General features: G+C 42.1%; 1 protein-coding gene across 14 annotated transcripts in view; it reads left to right on the top strand.

The window, feature by feature from the left end:
• The window catches only part of COG6 (component of oligomeric golgi complex 6), a 299,945-nt gene that overhangs the window by 108,313 nt on the left and 168,622 nt on the right, over positions 1 to 23,010 (top strand). For all 14 annotated transcript variants that reach the window (XR_010936897.1, XR_010936889.1, XR_010936888.1 and 11 more), the window contains one exon: positions 1,676 to 1,832. The gene's annotated coding sequence lies outside the window, so the exon portion shown is untranslated. The remainder of the gene's footprint in view (positions 1 to 1,675; positions 1,833 to 23,010) is intronic.

The following is a 23,010-nucleotide window of genomic DNA, read 5'->3' as shown; positions in this document are numbered from 1 at the left end:
GGGCCTCTCACTGTTGTGGCCTCTTCCGTTGCGGAGCACAGGCTCCGGATGTGCAGACTCAGCGGCCATGGCTCATGGGCCCAGCCGCTCCGCGGCATGTGGGATCTTCCCTGACCGGGGCACGAACCCGTGTCCCCTGCATCGGCAGGTGGACTCTCAACCATTGCGCCACCAGGGAAGCCCTAGACTGTTATTATTAACCAAAAACCTGTGTTTGCAGAGATTAGATCCTTCCGCCTGAGACAGCATGGCACTGAGGGTTAAGAAAACATATTTCAGATTTCATTTTCCATTTTTTTGTTTTGTTTACTTTGTCCCTTTGTATGTGTTCCCATCTAAGTGTTTTCAGTTTTTAAATAAATATTTAAGACCCAGATCTACCTTTGAATGCATGCATAGTCAACATCACCTTCAGTTAAATCTTCTACATTTTGCAACAAATGGCAGAAATTGACCTTGATATTTTCCAGGAGGACAAATTTGTAAATATGAAAAGAGAAAAGAAAATCCTGCACCAAGATAGCAGATGACTCAATATAGTTTCTATAGTGAAATGAAGACAGTTCACAAGGCCGGCATATTTATGAAAAGTACAATAAATTACGTAATACCGCAAATGAGCACAGATAATATGAGCCTGCGCCTTTTTCTTCATGCTGGCAACTTTATGTATCTAAGCCCTTATGTGTTTTACCTTCAGTGGGTTTTGTCCATAAAAGCTAAATGTTCTGGAAAGACCCGCCACTCCCCACGGTGAAACTGTCATTTGAAATCCTCCTTTTGCTTTGTTACAGATGCTTTGTGTGGAAAGGAATAAAACCAGCCTTTGTTTTTTTGATGTAAAGAGGGTTAGAGAAAACATTGATGAAGGATATCTATACATAACTTAAAAAAAAAAAAGGCCACTATTTGACCTTCCTGACTCAGTAAATCTTTTTAACTGAGCAGGGAGTCATTGGACTAGTGGGTTAGTTGGAGTTTCACCGCACTTTCATTTTTTCCCAACCTGTCCTTTGACAAGCACAGAAAGGCTACATGGTGGAGCAAAGGAGGAAGAAGGAAGTGGAAGAAAGTCCTGGGCAGCATGTACATAGAGACATGGGTGTGGGCTCTAGGCATCCCAGGTTTCCCCCAGCAGGATATAGTGCTACGTGCGGGGTGCTTCCTCAGGCTCCGCCCATTCTCCCTGCGTTCATTGTAGCCACCAGGGAAGATTCAGTTGTCTTCACCCATCACCACTCACTTTATCCCAGGAAGTTCACACCCACCTCCTCCTCCTGCCTCCGTAAGCCTTCGTGAAGAGCGGGCCCAGTACATGAGCCGCCCTGATATTCGCTGTTTCCTGAGACACGTCCTTTTAAAACGAGCTTAGTGCATAAGGGGAAGATGCGGATGAAGAAGCCCAAGCCTAGCGTTGGCTGGGGTGTCCCCCGGTGATCAGCACGATCCGGGGGCTGTACGTCCGCTGTCACCTTCAGTCCTTCTGAAGAGCTGCCTGTCCGAGGCAGGGCACCTCATGTCTCAGCGAGGTTAGGGAGTTTTCCCTAGGCCACTTCAAAGCCCACATTCTTTATATGAAACCACGCCCCCCAGACCAAGTGACAGAGTCTAACGAAGTTCCAAGGCTCCCCATCGGAAGCCCCTGACCCCTCTGTTGCCTCTGCTTCTTACACAGCGCCCCTGCCACCCAGAGGTCACCACTGAGGAAGAACGTATGCGCTTTGTGTTTCTTGAGAAGATAAGTTGCAGATGACAGCGTCTGGGGAGGACCCACAGGTCCTGCTGGTCTTGGTCTGTGCCAGGAGAGAGCCGTTTCTGCCACCACACTTCAGGTATCTGCCACCCCCCCCCCCAATGCTCCACCCCCAGCGGCTGATGCCTCTGGGGCTGGTAAGGTAGTTGGAGGAGAGTCCTCAGAATTGGAATTGGACACGCCCTTCCCATTAAAATGGAAATGCTGATTTTGTGAAATGAAGTTTGGCCGGCAAAGAGCGTTTTAAGGCTGGCTAGGAGACTCAGTAGGCATGCGTTCATATTCTTCCAATAATCTCAGCTTGTTGAATGTAACCTGGTGGGTGTGCGTTGCTCTTTCAAAGCACTTTCGCGTATATTCACTTATCCTATTTTACAAGGGAGGAAATTAAGACTCAAAGAAGTGCCTTGTCCAAGAAAAAAGAAAAAAAGGGGCGGGGAAGCTGAAGTAAAATACAGATATTTTGAAATCTATGCTAGAAAACTTTTCCCTATGACTTGGTGGCCTTTTTTTTTTTTTTTTGCGGTACGCGGGTCGCTCACTGTTGTGGCCTCTCCCGTTGCGGAGCACAGGCTCCGGACGCGCAGGCTCAGCGGCCGTGGCTCACGGGCCCAGCCGCTCCGCGGCATGTGGGATCTTCCCGGACCGGGGCACGAACCCGTGTCCCCTGCATCGGCAGGCGGACTCTCAACCACTGCGCCACCAGGGAAGCCCTGTGCCCTTTTCTTTAATATCAGGTCCTACTGGACATCACTCCCTTCTCACAGCTATTTCTTTTCATCCCTTGTATTTTCTTTTTTTCTTTTGGACAGAGTTACTTCACTTATTATTGATATTGATTAAGGGAGACAGCAGAAACTTGAGAATTGATTACTTATACAGTTGACCTTTGAAGAATTCAGGGGCTGGGATGCCAGCACCTGTGCAGTCGAAAATCCACGTATAACTTATAGTGAACCCTCCATATCCACAGTTCCATATCCTCAGATTCAACCAACTACTGTAGTATCTACCACAGAAAAGAATCCGCATGTAAAAGAACCTGTGTTGTTCAAGGGTCAACTGTACTACCTTCTTCGGGTTCTGGGCTGACAGAAAAGAAAACATAATCTTTAGGGAACACTACTTTAGTATGGAAATATTAAAGTAGGGACTCATTTTTATAATGCCCACAACTACATATTTTACAGTTATTGTTGATAAGAATATGAATATCAATAACTGAGAAGTTTCAAGAGGAATATATATGTGTGTGTGTATATATATAGTCTGCATGCATATATATCCACGCATGTATAAACAAACGTACATTTGTATACAAGAAAAATACAGGGACTTCCCTGGTGGCGCAGTGGTTAAGAATCCACCTGCCAATGCAGAGGACACGGGTTCGAGCCCTGGTCTGGGAAGATCCCACATGCATTGGAGCAACTAAGCCCGTGCACCACAACTACTGAGCCTGCGCTCTAGATCCCGCTCGCCACAACTAGAGAAAGCCCGAGCACAGCAACAAAGACCCAGCACAGCCAAAAAAAAAAAAAAAAAAACTATGTGCTCAATAGCATTGTTGTTATTTAAAAAAACAAAAGAAAAATACAAATGGCTCCAGTAGAATAATAGAACTCTAAATTAATTTTTTGTTTGTTTGTTTTAGATAAATGTTTGCTTCTTATTGTCCTTCTACAGCTGATTTCTTTTCTACTTTAGAGTGCCATTACTATGGTTTCCTGCTCAGCGTAATAATTTCTATCTGTATGAAACTATCCTGATTTCTACCTGCAAGTCTCTGTGATTTCAATTGTGTGAGGAACATGGTGTCATTCAGATAATGTTCAAAAAATGCAAATATTACCAGTAGGAATGTCCACAGAAGTCTTTCCCCCACATTACATCGGAGAAAAAACAGAAGTGTGATGGTAGTAAATGTGTACAAAAGAACCAAAACACTGCGGGGGTGATTGTTAAAAAGTTAAAGTGAGGAAGACAGCATTCTTGTTGAAAGTTTTTACAAATCAGTGGTATAAACTCAACCGCCTCAAACTCTGATTTTCATGTGAAATGAAACCAACAAAGGACCTTGTCCGGTTTCAGGTTCTACTTGGAACGGTTTTAGCATCTGCTCCCAGGTGTTTCTGATTAGAGTGTCTACCTCTTGACGCTGTTTGAGCCAAGCTATGTTTTTAAGCATCTGCAGACTTTTGCTACCTCGAGCTTCAGGACTCCTGATTTCTGTGTATCAGCGTCAAGCTTCCGGCTGTTTAAGTCATAGACAGGGGGCAGAGTGTGTCCTATTGATGGGGAAGATGGAGGCTCTAGAAACTCGTGTAGTTAGGGAGACAAAGAGTGAAGGAGAGGGGCGCAGGCAGACTGGACTCTGGACGTCTGGGGCCGTAAGTCCAGTCCCGAGCAGCCGACTCCTCTGGAGTTGAAACCACCCGTTTTAAGGACTGTGAAGCCAATTCCTAATGAGTCAGCTCCTCCTCTTTTTGTTGTTCGTCTGTCAGGAACACAGAGCAGGGTTTCTCAACATTGGTAGTACTGACGTTTGGGGCCACATCATTCTTAGTCATGGGGGCTGCCCTGTGCATTAAACAAAATTTAGCGGCGTCCCCGGCTAGCACCCACTAGATGTCAGTAGCGCCCCCTTAGCTGTGACAATCAGAAATGTCTCCAGACGTTACCAAATGCCCACTGGGGTAAGGGTGCAGAGCAGTATTGCTCCTGGCAGAGAGCCGCTGAAATACAATATTGTTTGGGGCACTTATTCATTAAGACCAATTTTTCCAAATTTTTGGCTCTCAAACATTATTTTCCTCTTGCCTTAAAAAGGAAAGTATTAAAAGTTTTACAGTTATATGGCCCCTAATATGTATTACACTTTTAATAATTAATTAATTTTCGTTCACGTTGGGTCTTCGTTGCCGCGCACGGGCTCTTCTCTAGGTGCGGCGAGCAGGGGCTACTCTTCGTTGCAGCGCACGGGCTTCTCATTGCGGTGGCTTCTCTTGTTGCAGAGCACGGGCTCTAGGCGCGCGGGCTTCAGTAGTTGTTGCAGGCGGGCTAAGTAGTTGTGGTGCCCGGGCTCAGTTGCTCCGCGGTGTGTGGGATCTTCCTGGACCAGGGCTTGAACCCGTGTTCCCTGCATTGGGAGGTGGATTCTTAACCGCTGCGCTACCAGGGAAGTCCCCTACACTTTTTTTAATGATGAATTTTTTATATAACAGTAGTGACCACTTTATAAAGGCGACTCTTTTTTTTTAAAGAACCTGTTTCCAGGACTCTCGTTCCCTCTATTTTTCTCTTGTCCTTCTTCTCCATACCCCAGTTCTTCCAGAACCTTCATAAACAGTAAAAGGAATGGAGGTGGCGGTTCCCTCCGTAAGGTTCAAGATACGATGATGCATTTTGGGGAGATTGCTAGATCTAAGAGGAAACAGAGAAAGCAAGATGAGGAATGATGATGCTAGATTAAATTCTAACTCAGAAAAATAAGGAGCTTGGTGATATATAATATTAGACATTTTGGAAGATGGTGACTATGTCCTCTTTATATTTGTCCTGGAGAAGAATACACTGAAGGACTCAGATATGTACCCTAGACTTTGGACCCCTGAAGCAGACCTCTACAATCTTAGAGGTTGATGTAGTTATAGAAAGGGAACACCCATAAGAAATATGGCTCTGGCGGAAGGAAGAGTCTCAGGTATCACGAGGTGACTCCCAGTGAGGATAAGAGACGAACCATCCAAAGACCCAATGTGAAATTCCTGAAGAACCAGAACCGAAGAACCTGATTTTAAATTCCTCTTTATCCCGCACCTTGCCCTCTACCTTTTGCGTGGTTTATATAATATATTGAAAACACTGAATTTAAGCTCTTAATGTTATGCGGATTGTGCTAGATTGTTGAGATAAAGGTAGACATCGTTGAGTCTGTTTTTGGAAATCTTCCAAACCCAGCCTGATTCATTTCAATTTTACATTGTGGTTTGGGCCCCAGCGTTAATTGTAATAAAGGGTGTCCTTTGGTGCTTGTCCGCAGTGTGTGTATTTCCCTTGGGCCATGAATAAAAGAAATGTCTGGGTTTGGGTATTCTTGGTGTCCTTTGCACGATCTTTTTAAATTTTGCCTTTTATTTTTAACACTGTTATCTCTGTTTTGTTCATTGGTTTGAATTTTTGTTGCTCAAATAGCAACAGAGACTTTTACCAGAGGCTTTACGTGTCTTCTTGCTTCCTAAAGCTTTTAGGCAGGCCAGTCACCCTGTGAAGCCATTAGAAATACTAGATTTTGAAACATGCTTGAAAAGTGACAAGATTTAGTCTTCTACTTGGGCAAAATCTCTATAGGCTTATGACAGTTTTACAGACCCAACACGTTATTCTAAGCGAGTCTGTTCATTTCATCTCATCAACATTCTCACTCAGATCAGCCAGAAATTCTGAATTTATGACGTGTATTTCATAGAATCATATTCACAACTTGTTGCTGGATCAAATTTGACCCTAGGTGACAAATTTCAAAGCTTTAATTCCTTTATGCACTTTGGTTTTAGCAGAGAAATTTGTCCATGAGCTTGGACCATATTGGTCCCCAATAAAACAACATGTGTAGATATTGTCTGGAGATAAAAAAAATAACCAGAATAGATTCTTATACTACCTCTATTTTTAATACTGTTCTTTTTTAAAAAGAAACTTTATGAGATGCCATATATAACATGGGTGTATGAAAAGATATTCTGAAGTTTAAGGGAGATTTCTCCCTCAAATTGTAACAATTTAAGTGCTCTTCTTAAGGAGTTTTATTTGTTTATTTTATTTTATTATTTGTCGGCCATGCCCCGCGGCTTGTGGGATCTTAGTTCCCCAACCAGGGATTGAACCCGTGCCCCCTGCATTGGAAGCACAGAGTTTTAACCACTGGACCACCAGGGAAGTCCTCAGGATTTTTATTTTAAAAGATAAAGGTTTTGATTTGAAGTATTTGCTCCTTTCTTAACCTTCAAAATCCTGAGGTCAGTATGTCGCTGCTCTCCAAGTGAGCTGGAGATGATACCGACTGAAAACAGAACCCCATGTGCTTGAAGATGCTCTGATTCAAGTACTTACAAAGTTCAGAACTCTTTTTAAGAAATTGAAAGTCTCTCATGCCGGCAGCCAGAAGGTGAATGTGAGAAGAATGGAATAGGTTTTAATTTTTTTAACCAAATACATTTCCCATCAGGACAGCCTACATAATTTTTCTAGGCCAGTGTCAAATGAACACGCAGGGCCTCTTATTCAAAACATTAAGAATTTCAGGACAGTGACAGCAGACCATGAAACCAAGTGAGGGCCTTTTTTAAGCATGACATTGTTTGAGAGACACTTTTCCTTCTGCTTATCGAGTCCCTCCCTCTAGTTCAGCTGGGTACTTTGTCACTCAGGGAATGCTTCTACTTGTTCAGAATGGGCCAGGGAGATTAATTCCATGGTTCATCTTGTATTTACAAGAAAACACGTGAATTTTGGATAGTAGCATAAACCTGCAAAATACTTTTAACCCAAACTGTATTTTATTAAATTTAGCCATCCTTCATTGTAGGAAACACTAGTGTTTTATGTAAATTAAGAAAGAAAAGATGCTGCTGTTCAGTATGATGCATCATCCATTGTAAAATGAACTGTAAATTCAGAGACATTAAAATGTTAAAGACCTTAGGGATGATGAAGCTGTGGATCTCAATAGAGAGGGTTTGCAACGCCATGGGTGATCTGCCATTATCTCCCCACCACCCAGTTGTATAAGGCTCTTTTGTTAATAGAAGTGAGGCACAGGGCCTTAAGGAGATGTGCTGGGGTCATGTGCTTTGTTGGGGGTAGAGCGGTAGGCGCGGCCACTGGGACCGAGCTGGGGCTTTCTCCTCACAGCTCAACTGCCTTGTCTCTTCAGTGGAGTCTTTCCCTGGGTCAGAGAAGGTCAGTGGCAAAGAAAGAAGAAAATGACAGAAAACTAGATAGAAAAGGAGAAACATGCATGCAAATATTAATGTTTTCTCTGTCTCTCTCTTCACACACACACACACACACATACATATATATGTATTTTACTATATATACATATTTTTTTAATGAATTTGGGAAGCAGTATTTTTGATGTGAAATTTAATCAGTTTATGCCTCACTTTTAATTAGTTTCAAGCTGTTGATGATTACATATACATACTTATCTATATCATTTCAAGCTGTTGATGTATGTACGTATGTGAATATGCATTTTATATTTGCGGGGGTGAGTGGTGTAATTATTTGTGCAATAAACACCATAAAAGTTTAATGTAGACGATACATAAAGTTACCATTAAGATGAAAGACATTCAGTAAATAAGCCACAGGGTCAGTGAAGATTAGGGAAAGTGTTGTCATCTCTGTATTTAAAGTGTCTTGAATGTGAGCAATCTGAAATTGAAAAAGAACTGTTTTGGAGATATTTACCAGAAATTCTTTCTTCTTCACTAGCATCCACCTTACCCACACACACGCATGCACACGCACTCGCCCACAGTATGCCCACACACCATCTCCCGAAGCCTCCATTGCAACCCTACGGTCTTGTAACTGAGGTGCATTGTGTGACTGAAAAAGCAAAAAAGAGGAAAATTTCCACTTCTGTTGCTCCTCCTAAGAGATGGGCTCTTCCTTCAGAGACCAAAATCTCCGGGACAGGCTTTGTCTCTCACCCTCACTCCATCCTGCTTTGGGAGTGGAGGATGGGGGCTGGGCCGGGATGTGGCAATGTGGGAATTTGCTTCAATACACTGGGTCCCCTGGTGGAGAGCCCTGGGGGGACAGGGCTCAGATGCCTCTGGAATTCCAGGGGGACAATGGCAAATGGGCACCGTGGGCTGTGTCTGCGTGCCAACGACTAAAGCTCAGACATCTAATACAAGGTACTGGAGCCAAACAGAAGCCAGTATTGAAGTTGATCCTTTGGAAAAGGAGGAGTGAAAGGAAAGAGATTTGGAGAAAAGCCGTTGGCACCATAGCTTTTAAGACTCAAGCAGCCAAAGACAAATTCAAGTTACGTTCTTCCAAAGATACTCTTCTTCAGCCTGAAAGCCACAACTGGTAGAAATTTGCAAAAGCCTCGTACAGAGGTGGACTTAACCAGATTCAGGTGGGAAAAAATAAACGAGGAATGTGTTAGAAAATAAACTTTAGTTCCTAACTTCCTCCCCCGCCTCCTTTTCCCTTACTTTCCTTTGGCTACTTAATGAGAGGGGAAAAAAAAGATATCCATTCTATTATTCCTTAATTTTCATCTTGCAGCTCATTATCTCAATCAGCACATCACAGATGAGTGCACTGATTTCTGAGAAAAATTCCAGTGCGTTCTTGTAGCTGTTGATGAGCTGTGGCTAATCGCCACAGTTAAGATTTTCTGTCATGACCTGAAATGGATGGTAAGCGTTTGATTGGCAGGAAGGTTAAATAAAGGAACAGCGGGCAGAAGTGTTCATGTTCTTTCTTGGCTCCTGGAGATCTGGGGTGGGAAGAAGGAGGTCAGGGATCATGAAACAGTAACCACCCAAGACCAATGAAAGAATAATTTTATCTGGACCCAATGTGGTCCCAGCATTACAGTGTACATTGAAGGAGAGGCACGGGTGCCCAGGGCTTTGGAATAAAGCATCTTCTGATGTGAAAGGTGGAAGCATCTGGTCTACAAAGGGAAGGCTAGTCACTGGGACTCGATGGAGAACTTGGACGAAGACAGCAGACTCCCTTGGGTGAGAATAGCCAGAAGCAAGGGCTGGGAGTTGGAATCACTGCTTACCTCTAGTTTGGTGCTCTAGACTCAGTCTCTCTCCGCTTTCAGCCTCCCCATGTGTGAAATGAAGGAAATAGAAGCGAATTTACCTCCTAGGGTGTCTTCATAGCGTAATGTATAAAAAAGGTTTGCAAGGGACAAATGGAACAATCTGAGGACATTCTGGGCCACAGTTAACACCAGTTAGCTGGAGAATTAAAGCACATGAGGCTTGAAATGAAAGAATGCAAAACCCAAACCTATAGTGTCCCCCGCAAAAGAAAGAATGAAAAAAATACATAAGAAAGAAAACTGAAAACTGTGAAAGAAAAGCCCATGGGGCATGATGTCCCTCAGGGGTGTGATACATCAATGTGATCAGTGTCAAGTGTGCACTGAGAACCTCCGGAGAGGGCAGTAGGTTTATAAACTGCAACATTTATAAGACCAGGACACATCTGTGACTGTGGGTGGCAGTGGAAATTGAAGAGATGCAAAAGAGAAATTAACGTTGGTCTATAAACAGAAGGAGCATGACATAATCAGAAAGAAGGAAGAGAAGCAAAAAGGGTAAAGGGAGTGGAATATATGAAATACAGTTTAAAACAATCAGTTAAAAAAAAACCCACACCCTCCCCTGCACCAAAACAAAAAAACCCTAGTTAATTTAGAGTAAAAAAACAAAAACTAAACTAAAACAAACAAAAAAAGCCTTCTCTCATCTCTCCACAACCAAACGGATCGTTGGAATTACACAGGCAGTGAAGCCAGAATGGTTACCTGGTTGCTTCTTGCAAACACAATCTTAACGAGCAGCCTTACACTTGGTCCTAGAATACGTAGGACCAGATTCTGGGGAGGACCAGGTAAAACACAATGAGTCATGAATCAGAGCCATCCAATTCGTCTGCAGTAGAAAGAGAGCAAAGCAGATGTTTCCTCTTTGCTGCTGAAGCCCTTGGCATCGAGGCTGGATGGTTGTATTTGGGGAGAGTGGGCAGGATGGGTGAGGGGCACAGGCCTCCCTTGTTCTTTCCTTCTCTCTGGTAGAGTCACCTGTGGACTATGGGGAACGGGGTTAGAGGGAGGGTTCTTTGTATTCTAAACAAAGTAAAGGGACCGGTGCTGCCTTCCTCTGCCTATGATAGAACCTGAATTCCAAAATGCTGAGGTAGGGCACAGGGGAGCAAAGCATAATAAAGTATTGCTTTGGAAACCAACCCAGATCAAACCTTATTTTCAAGGCAATATGAAAGAAAAATAAGCTTTCAGAATCAAGGCTGATGATTGATGCCCTCTTTCTTTTCATTTCAGCATGTGATTAGCTAGCCAAGGCAAAGGCAAATGAAATCTAAGTCACCAGTGTCCTGGTCAAGTATCAGGAAATGCCTTCCCTACCACAGCCGTCTTCCACGGAATTTCAAAACTGTGGTGTTTCTGCATCATACTTGAATAGTTTGTGGCTTCCAGGGAGGCATCAGGCTTGTTAGAACTACACATGCTTTGGATATTGAATATTTTTCTTTGAAACTCAAGAGGAAAGACACAGCAGATGTAAAATAGGTTCCCCGCCCACCACTTCCTGCCACTGTGTCTTCTCTACACTGATAATACCACCTTCCTCAATAGGCACAGCAGGTGGACACCTCCCGGGAAGATGGGCAGATCCTCCCACCTCTTGGTGTTCTCAACACAATTTCCTTCTTCCAGCGTTTTTCCAAAAAGAAGAAACATTTCCTAACCAAAAGAAGAAAGGCTTTGGATTAGGAGAATTAGAAATGGAGAATGTCCTGAGTCGTTTGCAATCTTATCTCAGATGAAACTGAAAGGAGGGAGCCCTGTTCAAGCCACTGGCTGTGCTCACTGTTTATTTCCCTTAAATCAAGACCGCAGGCACTGGGCCCTGGAAAAGTAGGTTTTGGACACGTCTTAGTACCTGTCATCAAGGACTCATGTCTTCCATGACATATGGACATTTTAAGATCTGCAAATAAATATACTAGGCAATAAAAGGTCTGTCTGTGAGCTCAGAGTGGCAAATGGAAAATTCTGGGGGATTTTCAAAGTTCTCACATCAAAGCAGATGGGGACACACATCATTCGTTTTTAGTTTGAGCCAACACCATTTCCCGGGAAAATGGCACTAACCTCCTAACTGGCTCCTCCTTTTATGTCCTAACCACCCCCGTCCACCCTTCTCTTTTTCTATGAAATACGTGTGAACACAGCTTTCTCTGGAAGTGAGCCCTAAGACTCAAATTTATGCTGCTTATTTGAAACGATTTAAAACAAATATTTTTGTGAAGCTTGGATCCTCGATTTGGGAAGAACTGTTTATAAACAGACACGGACACAGTTGATGACACAGTTGGCTTGAAAAACGTAAGCCTGCCTTCAATCTGGCCCCTGAAATAGTATTTGTAAATGATGAATTTGTGTATAAAGGAACAATTTCCTGTAAATCAATGTACCTTACTTTAGATTTCAGTTTAATACAGAAAACCCTCCGTCCTTGGAAATCAAACGGCACACAAATTGTTCATGGTCTTCATAGGAAAAAGCCATACATTATTTGGAGTGATTTATCTAGACTTTCAATCCCTTCTCATTGGAAACCTGTATTTTTCAGTAGTGTTCCAATTAACCTGACCCAGCAGAATAAATCTGGGATACCTGTGTTGACAATAGATGAACACAGGCTGATTCTTTGGGCATTTTCATCGTAGGATGCACCCTAATAAAGAACAACAGATGCTTTTAATGATACCATTGCCATGAAATGGCTCTTGGTTTTTCCAGTTTCAGACCTTCTCAGAGCTATTTCAGTTATTAAAGAGAAGAAAAACAAACAAGGGCCACTCATTATGATTGAGGACAAGCATGGTGGAGTCAGTGCACAGGAAGGAAAATCCTTTGTCAGTTTCAGCCATATTATCCAAGGCAGGTTGTTGAAGCTAGACTCACGTTTGAGGTGTGTTAGAATAGCAGATTTTTTTGGTCTCTTTGCAGGGGTATTTATAAAAGTGTCATATGATTCTGCTCGTCTTTTAAAAGAGAATATGGGCAAAACCATTCTCTTTTCTAGTGGGTACTTTTCCTGCAGAAATCAAATGCCTCACTCCCTAAAATTTAGGCCTGAGGGAAGTACCTTGTTGTTTCTTGCATCTCGGGAATCTCTGCACCAATTGGGAGAAACTTGAATGTACCCAAGGGAGCATTTTTGACTACTGAGCAGGAAATTACATCCTGGGAGGAGCAGTCTTTTGCATAGTTCCCAGAGGCCTGGAGAGCTGGAGGGACCCTGGAATAAGCATAAGAAGGGCCTAAACTACCAAGGATAGTGGTGCTTTCCATTGGTTAGGAGAAAACAGAGCAAGGTCGGCTAGAAATTCAGGGAGCTACTGTTCAACTCCGTGTTTCCATCTTCCAGAAGCATTGGCTCAGAGGTCATTTCCTGGGAATTTTTGTTACAAAGGAACACCTTTCTCCTGTAATGTAAACAGGATGATGACCTGGACCAAGGTTTTGATGCTGTTTTTTTAAATATCACATTCTAGCCAAAACGTCTTGTTCCATGACTATTTATTTGACAAGTAATTTTATTTGGTCCTCATTTTTGCCTCCAACAAAGTGATGACAATATTTTCTGCCCCAAATAGCCTGAAACGGGTCTTATAAAAATAATTATGAGCATTTATATAATTTACTTCTCCTTGTGTTAAAGTAAATAAAGACAAGATGTTTTATAGGATTACTATTTTTATTTTCAGTAACATGAATCCCAAGACAAGCATGATTACAGTATCATGGTTTTATAGTGCTCTGTGGTTTATAAAGCATTTTTTAATATATGCTAACTCATTTGATATTTACAAAAAATACTAGAAGATAAACCAGATAGCTGTTATTTTTTCTATTTCATAAATTAAGAAATAAATAAGCAGAAAGGTTAAAGGATTTATATTAGGTCACACAGTCTGGAAAAGAAGATTTAAAACCCTTGGTTTATGATAATTTTTAATGTCTTTCACTCCTCTTTCGTGCCAGGGTTTTATCACATCACTAAATCTGTCTTTACTTTCTGAGCCAAGTTGCTTAAAATCTTAATATTCTTATTTTTCAAGTATTGCAGTTTTAGCGTAGAAATAAAACTGTGACCAGTCTGTTGGGTTGTGAGTCAAGGTGTGAAAGATTTGACAGCATGGTAAAACTCAACCTAGATGCCTCATAAACAAACTGACTTAATAGAGAGTTAGGGGATTTCCATTTCCAAGTTTATGATGGAAAGAAGTATTAGTATCTAACTAATTTTTTTTCTGTGCAGACCTTATTGAATTTTTTCCCCAACTTACCCTTTAATAATTCTTCAGAGTCTTTTCATACAATAGTTTCCCACTCTCCTGGCCTCAACTTTTGGTCTTAGTGTAGACCCCCCCCCCCCACAACCAAACAACCAATCAGAGTCCTTTCCCTGGGAGTCACAGGCAGAAGGAGATGCAGTCTTCTCCAGTGGATAGGCCTGTAATGGGTAGATTTCTGGGACCATGGTTTTCGTCACATGGATTCCAGAGCAGAAGAACACGGAGACTGAGAGAGAGAGAGAGAGACAGGGGGAGGGAGGTGGGGGGTTGGGACAGGGGACAGGGGCGTGGAGGGAGAGAGAGAGAGAGGTCTGAAGTAAGGCTTTGGGAGAAGAGATGAGATTCAGAGGGAGTCCTAACAGATTTCCAAACCCTAGTTCCAATCACTTCCTGGGGACTTGTGGCATCCCTGCCCTTGGGTTTTGGGAGATAGCCCTGTAGCCTTATTAATATATGAACTTGGATTTAATGTGCTTAAGATCACCTTTCAATCCCACTGAAACAGTTGTTCAAAGTAATTGCCTTCCCAGGCAGAACATTTTACCTTCAGCTCTTTAATCCACACCATGTGTCATAAACACAGTGAAGCATTGATGTAATTATGTGAAGGACAGAGTGGAAATGAAAACGAGGAAACGCAGGCTGGTGGTTAGATTGGCAAACTAAATGTCAGAAGTTTTGTTTCAGTTTTTGACATGACCCTGGGGACACACTCAGTCTTAGGCTCTCTGCTGTCACCCCCCAGAGCCCAAGAGACCAGGTCTGTCTCCTACTTAGATGAGCATAGCTTCTGATACTCTGGGACCCTTGTGATGGTAAGAAGATGCTTCTAAAAGTGGAGAAGTCACAAGCCCAGGCAGAGTGAAAGGTCAGTTTCACAGTTGGCCCATATTTTCTCATCTACAAAGCAGAGGACAGTGTAAGTCATACTTGATAGGGCCAGTTTCAACTATAGGAATCAAAGGCAATGTGCTTTTTATCTTGTGACATAGTTACCAGCTCAACACGGAGGAAATCTGGTATGGTGGGACTGACAGTTTTTTCTGTGTATTTGAATAGAGACAAGTACTCTTTTTAAAAAACTCCTGCCCTTCTGCTTCCATAGAACAATCACTTGTCTTTCAAAACCATGATGTGGCAGCACTCTTTAGTCCAGAATCCTTTATGTTTTCTATTAGGATTTTCTGATTGGCTCAAAAAATCATTGCACATTCCTTCTTACATATGACATGATTGTCTGTGTAGAAAATCCCCCCCCCAAAATAAAATATGTATAAATTAAACAAAACATGTACAAGATCTGTATACTGAAAGTTATAAAATGCTGATAAAAGAAATCAAAAAGCACCTAAATAAATGGAAAGATATACTGTGTTCACTGATGGGAAAATTTAATATAGTAAAGATATCAATTCTTCCTAAATCGATCTATAGGTTTAATGTAATTCCTATCAAAATACCAGCAAAGTTTTTTGTAGACATAAACAACCTTTTTCTAAATTTATGGTGCAAATCCTAGAATAGCGAAAATCATCTTGACAAAGAAGGATTGAGAGGAATCACTCTACCTACTATTAAGGCTCACTGTGGAGCTCTAGGAATCAAGACAATGTGGTATTAACAGACGGATAGACATATATTCAGTACATCACGGAACAGAGCAGAGAACCAGATATAGACCCACACAGATGTGCTCCTTTGATTTTTTTGAGGAAAGTGGAAAAGCAGTTCAATGTAGGATAGCCTTATTAACAAATGTTGCTGGAATGATTGAACATCTATAGGTTAAAAAAATTGAACATTATACAAAAGTTATTCCAAATGGATCGCTAACTGAAAAATAAAGTGTAAAATTTAAAAACTTTTAGAAAAAAACTTAGGAGAAAAATCTTCAGAATCTAAAACTAGGCAAAGAGCTCTTAGACTTGTTGCCGAAAGGATAAACTGATAAAATGGACTTCATCAAAATTTAAAAGTTTGACTCTGCAAGAGGCTCTGTTAAGATGAAAAGTCTGTACAAGGTACAGACTAAGAAAGAATATTTGCAAACCACATATTGACAAAGGACTAATATCTAAACTATATAAAGTACTCTTAAAACTCAATGGTGGGGCTTCCCTGGTGGCGCAGTGGTTGAGAGTCCGCCTGCCGATGCAGGGGACACGGGTTCGTGCCCCGGTCCGGGAAGATCCCACATGCCGCGGAGCGGCTGGGCCCGTGAGCCATGGCCGCTGAGCCTGCGCGTCCGGAGCCTGTGCTCCGCAATGGGAGAGGCCACAGCAGTGAGAGGCCCGCGTACCAAAAAAAAAAAAAAAAAAAAACTCAATGGTGAAAAAACAAATAATTCAGTTAGAAAACATTCCAAAGACGAGAACAGACGCTTCATCAGAGGAGATTTACAGGCAAGGACATGTGTGTAAAGGTGCTCATCATCAATCACTATTAGGGAAATGAAAACTAGAAGCTAAATGAGATATCACTACATACCTATCAGAATGGCTGAAATTAAAAAAAACCAAACAGTGACAGCACCAAATGATGGAGATGAAGCTGAATCATTTATACATCACTGATGGGAATTTAAAATGGAACATACAGTACCATTTAAAATGAAAAATAGTTCAGCAGTTTCTTATGAAATGAAATACTTAATTACCATTTGACCCAACAATTGCAGTCTTTGTCATTTATCCCAGAGAAATGGAATTTATTTTCATACTAAAACCCATACCTGTTTATAGCAGCTTTATTTGTAATAGCCCCAAAGTGGAAACAACCCAAGTGTTCTTCAGTAGATGAATGGATAAACAAACGGTACATCAACATCATGGACCACTACTCAGCGATAAAAAGGGACAGACCACATTGATTCACACAACAGCTTGGATAAATCTCAGTGGAATTACCGTGAGGTAGAAAAAGCCAGTATCCCGAAAGGTCACATACTGTATTACTTTTATGTTGCTCCTGCAACAAATTACCACGAACTTAGTGGCTTAAACACAAATTTTTAATCTTACAGCTCTGGAAGTTAGGACTCTGAAATCGATCTCTAAAGCTTTAAAAAGTCAGGGTGTTGACAGGGTTCGTGCCTTGTGGGAACTCTAAGGGAAAATCCACTTCCTTGACTTTTTCAGCTTCTAGAGGATATCTACACCCCTTGGCTTGTGGCCCTTGTATCCCCCCAACCTCTGTCTCCATCACATCTCCTACTACTGTATCTCTGATCTCTTGCCTCCCTCTAATCAGAACTTTTTGGATTCATTCAGATAATCCAGGAAAGCCTCCCTCTCTGAAGATGCTTAACATGATGACATCTATAAAGTATCTTTCACTATGTAGGCTAATGAATTCACAGGTTCAAGGAATTAGGATGTGAACATCTTTGGGAGACCATTTTTCAGCCTATTACATATACTGCTTGATTTGATTTCTGTAACATTATTTAAATGAAAAAAAATCATAGAACTGAAGAACAGATTAGTGGTTGCCAGGGGGAGGGGGAGAGGGTAGGTGTGGCTCTAAAAGGGCCACACAGGGGGTGTGTGTTGACTGCTTTGTACCTTGAGTCTGGTGGTGGTACAGGCACCGTCTACACATAGGTAAAATTGCATGGAACTAAATACACACAAACACAAGTGAGTATAAATAAAACTGGGAAAATTTGAACAAGATAGGTGGATTGTATCAAAGCTAATATCCTGCTTCTGATATTGTCCTATGGTTTTGCAAGATGTTATTATTGAAGGAAACTAGGTTATTATTGAAGGAAACTAGAAAACTAGGTAAAGGGTATGTAGAATCTCTTTGTGTTTCTTACAACTGCAAAATATTATCTCAAAACAGAAAGTTTAAAAAAGCAAAACAGCAAACCCCAGAAAGTCATAGTGATTATTCCAGAAAGGTAATAATACCTTAGGTTGGATCCCAAGCCCAGCTGGTAGTCAGAATTATTTGCAGGCCAGGCAGGGGGGTGTTGTAAGAATACAGATTCCGTGACCCCATCTTGGACCTACTTGACTAGAATTTTGTGGGATAAAAGCCAAGAACCTCCAGTTTTAAAAACTTCACAAGTGATTTATTATCAACTAGGTTTAGAAACCGCTGTATCATAGCCAGGACATGGAAGCAACCTAACTGTCCATTGACAGATGAATGGATAAAGAAGATGTGGTGCATGTATACAATGGAATATTACTCAGCCATAAAAAGGAAACGAAATTGAGTTATTTGTAGTGAGGTGGATGGACCTAGAGTCTGTCATACAGAGTGAAGTAAGTCAGAAAGAGAAAAACAAATACCGTATGCTAACATATATATATGGAATCTAAAAAAAAAAAAAAGGTTCTGATGAACCTAAGGGCAGGATAGGAATAAAGACGCAGATGTAGAGAATGCACTTGACGCAGGGAGGGGGAAGGGTAAGCTGAGACGAAGTGAGAGAGTGGCACTGACATATATACACTACCAAACGTAAAATAGATAGCTAGTGGGAAGCAGCCGCATAGCACAGAGATCAGCTCGGTGCTTTGTGACCACCTGGAGGGGTGGAATAGTGAGGGTGGGCGGGAGACACAAGAGGGAGGAGATATGAGGATATATGTATGCACATAGCCGATTCACTTTGGTATAAGGCAGAAGCTAACACAACATTATAAACCAATTTTACTCCAATAAAGATGTTAAAAAAAATGATCCCTCATTAAAAAAAAGGAATATTTTAAGAGTGATTTTAAATTTTTCTTCTTGGTTTTCACATGACTCTTATTTTTGAAAAAAAATTACATACAACTGTAAAAATATTTTGAAAAGAAAATGTCTATGATGTCATAACCATAAAATTTATTCTCATTTTTCATATAACTTATTAGCCCTTGACTCCATGTATGTGTTTTTTATGTAATTGGCTAATATATGCATACCATTTTGTTTCCTGCTCTTTTACATAATAAACATTTCCCCTGTGTCTAAAAAAAAGAAACCACTGTATCATATGATGTACTGCTTTTCTTCAAATGGTTTTGCATGTAGTACTCTTTGTTTACATAAAATTTCAAGAAACACATAGGTCCATCTTACCAAGATGATAGTAGAGGAATAGACAGTCCCTTCACATATACTCTTCAGGTGGATTTCTGAGTAAGATGAGAGAAAAATTGGGTAAGAATGGGAGAAGCTTGGGTTATTGAGTTTAACAGTGTGATCAGGTAGATGATTCAATCAGAATTAACCTACTAGAAAGATAGTAGTTTTGAGATTCTCCCCAACAGGGGAGGAGGCTGTTGTTTGGAGGAGACCCCTAGCAAGAGAGAGGTGACAGCTGTGACATAAAAAGGAGACACGTTGATTGGAGATACTCTGGGTGCTGCTTTGGATGTAAAATTTATTTTAAAATTTTATTTTGTGTTACTGTGCATGATTGTTTGAAGGTCCTAGTCAGGATATGAAGAGAGCCTTCATGTTAAGTTTCCAAATTGGTGGGAAAACCAACATGGCCAGATACAGAGACTGGAGAAGAGAATAGATTAAATGGTAATTCAAAGGGCAAAGGTAACTTAAAGGTTTGTGAGTGGAAAAAAAATTTCTGAGTGCGCTTGGGTGGGAGCCAATAGAAATGTCTCTTAAAAGATAATGTGTGTCTGTTGTGCTTGTTTGACATAAATAGGTGTTGTACGAATAAAGGTGAGAACCCTACAGTCTATGAGTTGACACTAGCCCAATTCAATTAATTGAGAAATTGTTAATTTGGAAGCTTTCCCTAAAAACCAGGGCCTGTGTCCCATCCACAAAGTTAATAAAAGACCTGATGGGGGTAAATTAAGACATGCAGGCAGTTAAAATTAGATGTCATGGAAGGAAACAGTATACGCGGTTCCTACACAGCAAGCTTGGTATTGACTGATAACCAGCCCTAAGCCAACTGGTACTTTCCTGATTACTGCTCACATCACCATTCCTCTCAGCACTGGAGAGGTCTAAGAGCCAAGATCAAGACAGCCAATATTTGGAACTTCATCAGAAAAGCCTGTGTGATGAGATTACCTACCCTGTAACCCACCTTGGGCAGCATTTGCCCCGTGTTTCCAAGGGTGGAGGGAATAGGTCTTAAGATAGTGACCCTGTTCCTGCCCAAATCCCTCCATATGCAAAGGCAGCCACTGTACATACTCTCCTCTGCCCATCAGATGCTCATCATTCAGTGAAGGGACTCCCTGCTTTGATACCATATTCCTAGAGCTGTAGCTCTGCAAGTAGAGCTATCATCACTGGCCATGTACAGGGAGAAACGAATACTTCTGCCAGCAATATTTGCTAAGAGATTAAGTGATATTAGATGATACTTGCTGCGGAGACTTAATGGGTTCTGGGACCTTAATCTACCGTAATGTGCCAGCCTCAGGGTATGTAATATTTGTTAATGTTCTTTTTTAAAAAATTTATTTCTTTATTTTTGGCTGTGTTGGGTTTTCTCCAGTTGCATCGAGCGGGGGCTTCTCTTGCTGCGGAGCATGGGCTCTAGGCATGCGGGCTTCAGTAGTTGCAGTGCATGGGCTCAGTAGTTGTGGTGCTTGGACTTAGTTGCTCCGCGGCATGTGGGATCTTCCTGGACCAGGGCTCGAACCCGTGTCCCCTGCATTGGCAGACAGATTCTTAACCACTGCGCCACCAGGGAAGTCCCTAGTGTTCTTTTTAGTACTAAAATATTCCTTTAATATGCTATAGCCAGAGTTCTTGGGAAGGGAGCTGTTGCTAGTTTACTGGACTTTTGAGGGAGCTTGCAACGGTGTTTGGGTGGGAGCCGGCGGACGTGTATGCCTCTGGAAAGATAGTTAAGTCTATTGTGCGTCACAAATGGAACAGGAGATGCGTGAATGGAGGTGATAGACCTCTCATAACCTGCAGCCCATGAGCAGACCCTCTCACAGTTGATACACAACTGGGGCCGTGTCTCCATTCTGCTTCCTGACCCTCAAAGGTTGGGGAAGAAGCAGTATTCTCCCAGCAGATGCTCGGCTTGGAAACTGGACACTTTTGAGAATGATTGTCTCTGGGGTCAAATATGATGCTCTCGATTCTAGTCCTTGATATTGAATCCAGACTTCAGGAAGAGGACGTATTTGGCCAGGATCATCTCATTCTGCCCCATGCTCTTCCAAGCCCTTCCCTATACATTCTTAACATGATTATTTATATCAGATCACCTGTCTGGCCCTGAAACACTGCAAGAATCCCACATCTTGAACCTTAAAGCCTAATCCTTAATGCCTTCTAGTTTTCTAGTATTTTTTCACATAACTCTCTGGCTCAGACTCCCCTGATCTTTGGGGCATGTTCTCTGTTGTGTTCTGCTCATTGGCACACGCATGTCAGAACGTGCTAGAGTGGAATGGTGACCCATTAGTCAGTGAGCTGAAAGGAGTAAATAATTTAGGTATTGTTGGAGATGTCCACAATTTCCTACAGGTGAACAACTCATCCAACACTGTACTTAAAATTCCAATACCATTCTCCTCTGGAGCTTAATAAACATTTTGGGAACTAAGCCAACATTACTCTCCCATATCTGCCCTTTCAAATCAAAGGGATAAAGGCTGAGACTGTTCCTCTACAGTTTTATCATTAGCTTTTCTTTTCCTGGGTCAAGTACTTTCCTTTGGCCTCAGAAACCCAATACCATCACCCCAGTCTCACTTTGCTGACCAACATCTGTACCTAGTCCCTTGGGTGTGAGATAACTTTAATCAAATCAGTACAGACTTGGCTGCGATCTGAAACACTTGTGAATACAAGGATTGTCTCCCATCCCCCTGGCCTTTTTACTATAGGATTACCGTGTTGAAATAAGGCTGGAGATCCTGTGACAAAGATCAGATTTACTGTAAACACCGTAATTTATTCCTCCCCAGAGACTTTTAAGAGACCAGGTATTCTGTTGCTCTGGTGTTTTAATTCCATGTCAGCAACAGAGGTAGAGAATTAACTTGATTCTCAATGACATCTCAAGTCCCTAGCTACTTCTCACCTCCAAGCCCATACTTCTAGTAAATGGCTGGGTTATATATCACCACTGTAGCCAGGAGCCACTCTTTTCATGTCATTTCCTGAGTGTAGGTACTTGCATTCTGAAGGGCTTTTGAAATTTCTTTCAGATCTTCTTTGTAAATCCCTTATGGAACAACCCTGTGAGGCGTGTAAGGCACATTTCTTTTGAATGTATAGAGTATCATCATTTGGATATGAAATGTCTCAAAATGTATAATAGTACACGCTTGGGGATATGTGCTTTTTTTTTTTTTTTTTTTTTTGCGGTACGTGGGCCTCCCACCGCCGCGGCCTCTCCCTCTGTGGAGCACAGGCTCTGGACGCGCAGGCTCAGCGGCCATGGCTCACGGGCCCAGCCGCTCCGCGGCATGTGGGATCTTCCCAGACCGGGGCACGAACCCATGTCCCCTGCATCGGCAGGCGGACTCTCAACCACTGCGCCACCAGGGAAGCCCGGGATATGTGCTTTTGAAAATTGATCATGGCATTCTCTCTGGGATTTGTCACTCTGGCTTCTTATCTGAGGTCCAAGTTGATGGCAACCATGTAAGATATACAGCACCAGACCACAGGGTGGACCCGAGGCAACAAGGCCCAACACACCTGGCCTACTTTACTCAGACTGCCTAGCACTGCTCCTTGCCCAGATCTTCTGGGTATTGGGCTGCCCCCAATGCCCTCACACACGTGCCACATTCCAACTTCTCTTTTTCTCTTTTATTATTTCATCTTCACCTTTGCCCTTTTACCAACATGAATCTCAACATCTTAACCTCTGAATGCCAGATCTTCCTACCATCAACACCCAATTCAAGTTCTTCTTTGTCATTCATCCAACACACATTTATTGGGTACCTAGTCTATACCAATCAACATGCTAGGTTTGGGGTACCCATTGGTGAACAAACAAGCCTGCTCTCTGCCCGGGGGAGGTCACAGCGTATAGAGGGAGGCGGACAAGTAACTGGAAAGCCAACAAATAAGCAATAAAAAATGAGCAATGAGATAGAATAACAGGGAGCACGCAGTTAGAGAAGGTGCTGACCTTTAAGCTAAGACCT

The sequence above is a fragment of the Pseudorca crassidens genome, chromosome 18 (assembly GCF_039906515.1).
Source record: "Pseudorca crassidens isolate mPseCra1 chromosome 18, mPseCra1.hap1, whole genome shotgun sequence".
NCBI lineage: Eukaryota > Metazoa > Chordata > Mammalia > Artiodactyla > Delphinidae > Pseudorca > Pseudorca crassidens.
Note: the sequence above shows the minus strand (reverse complement) of the source record. Positions and strands in the feature narration are given on the sequence as shown.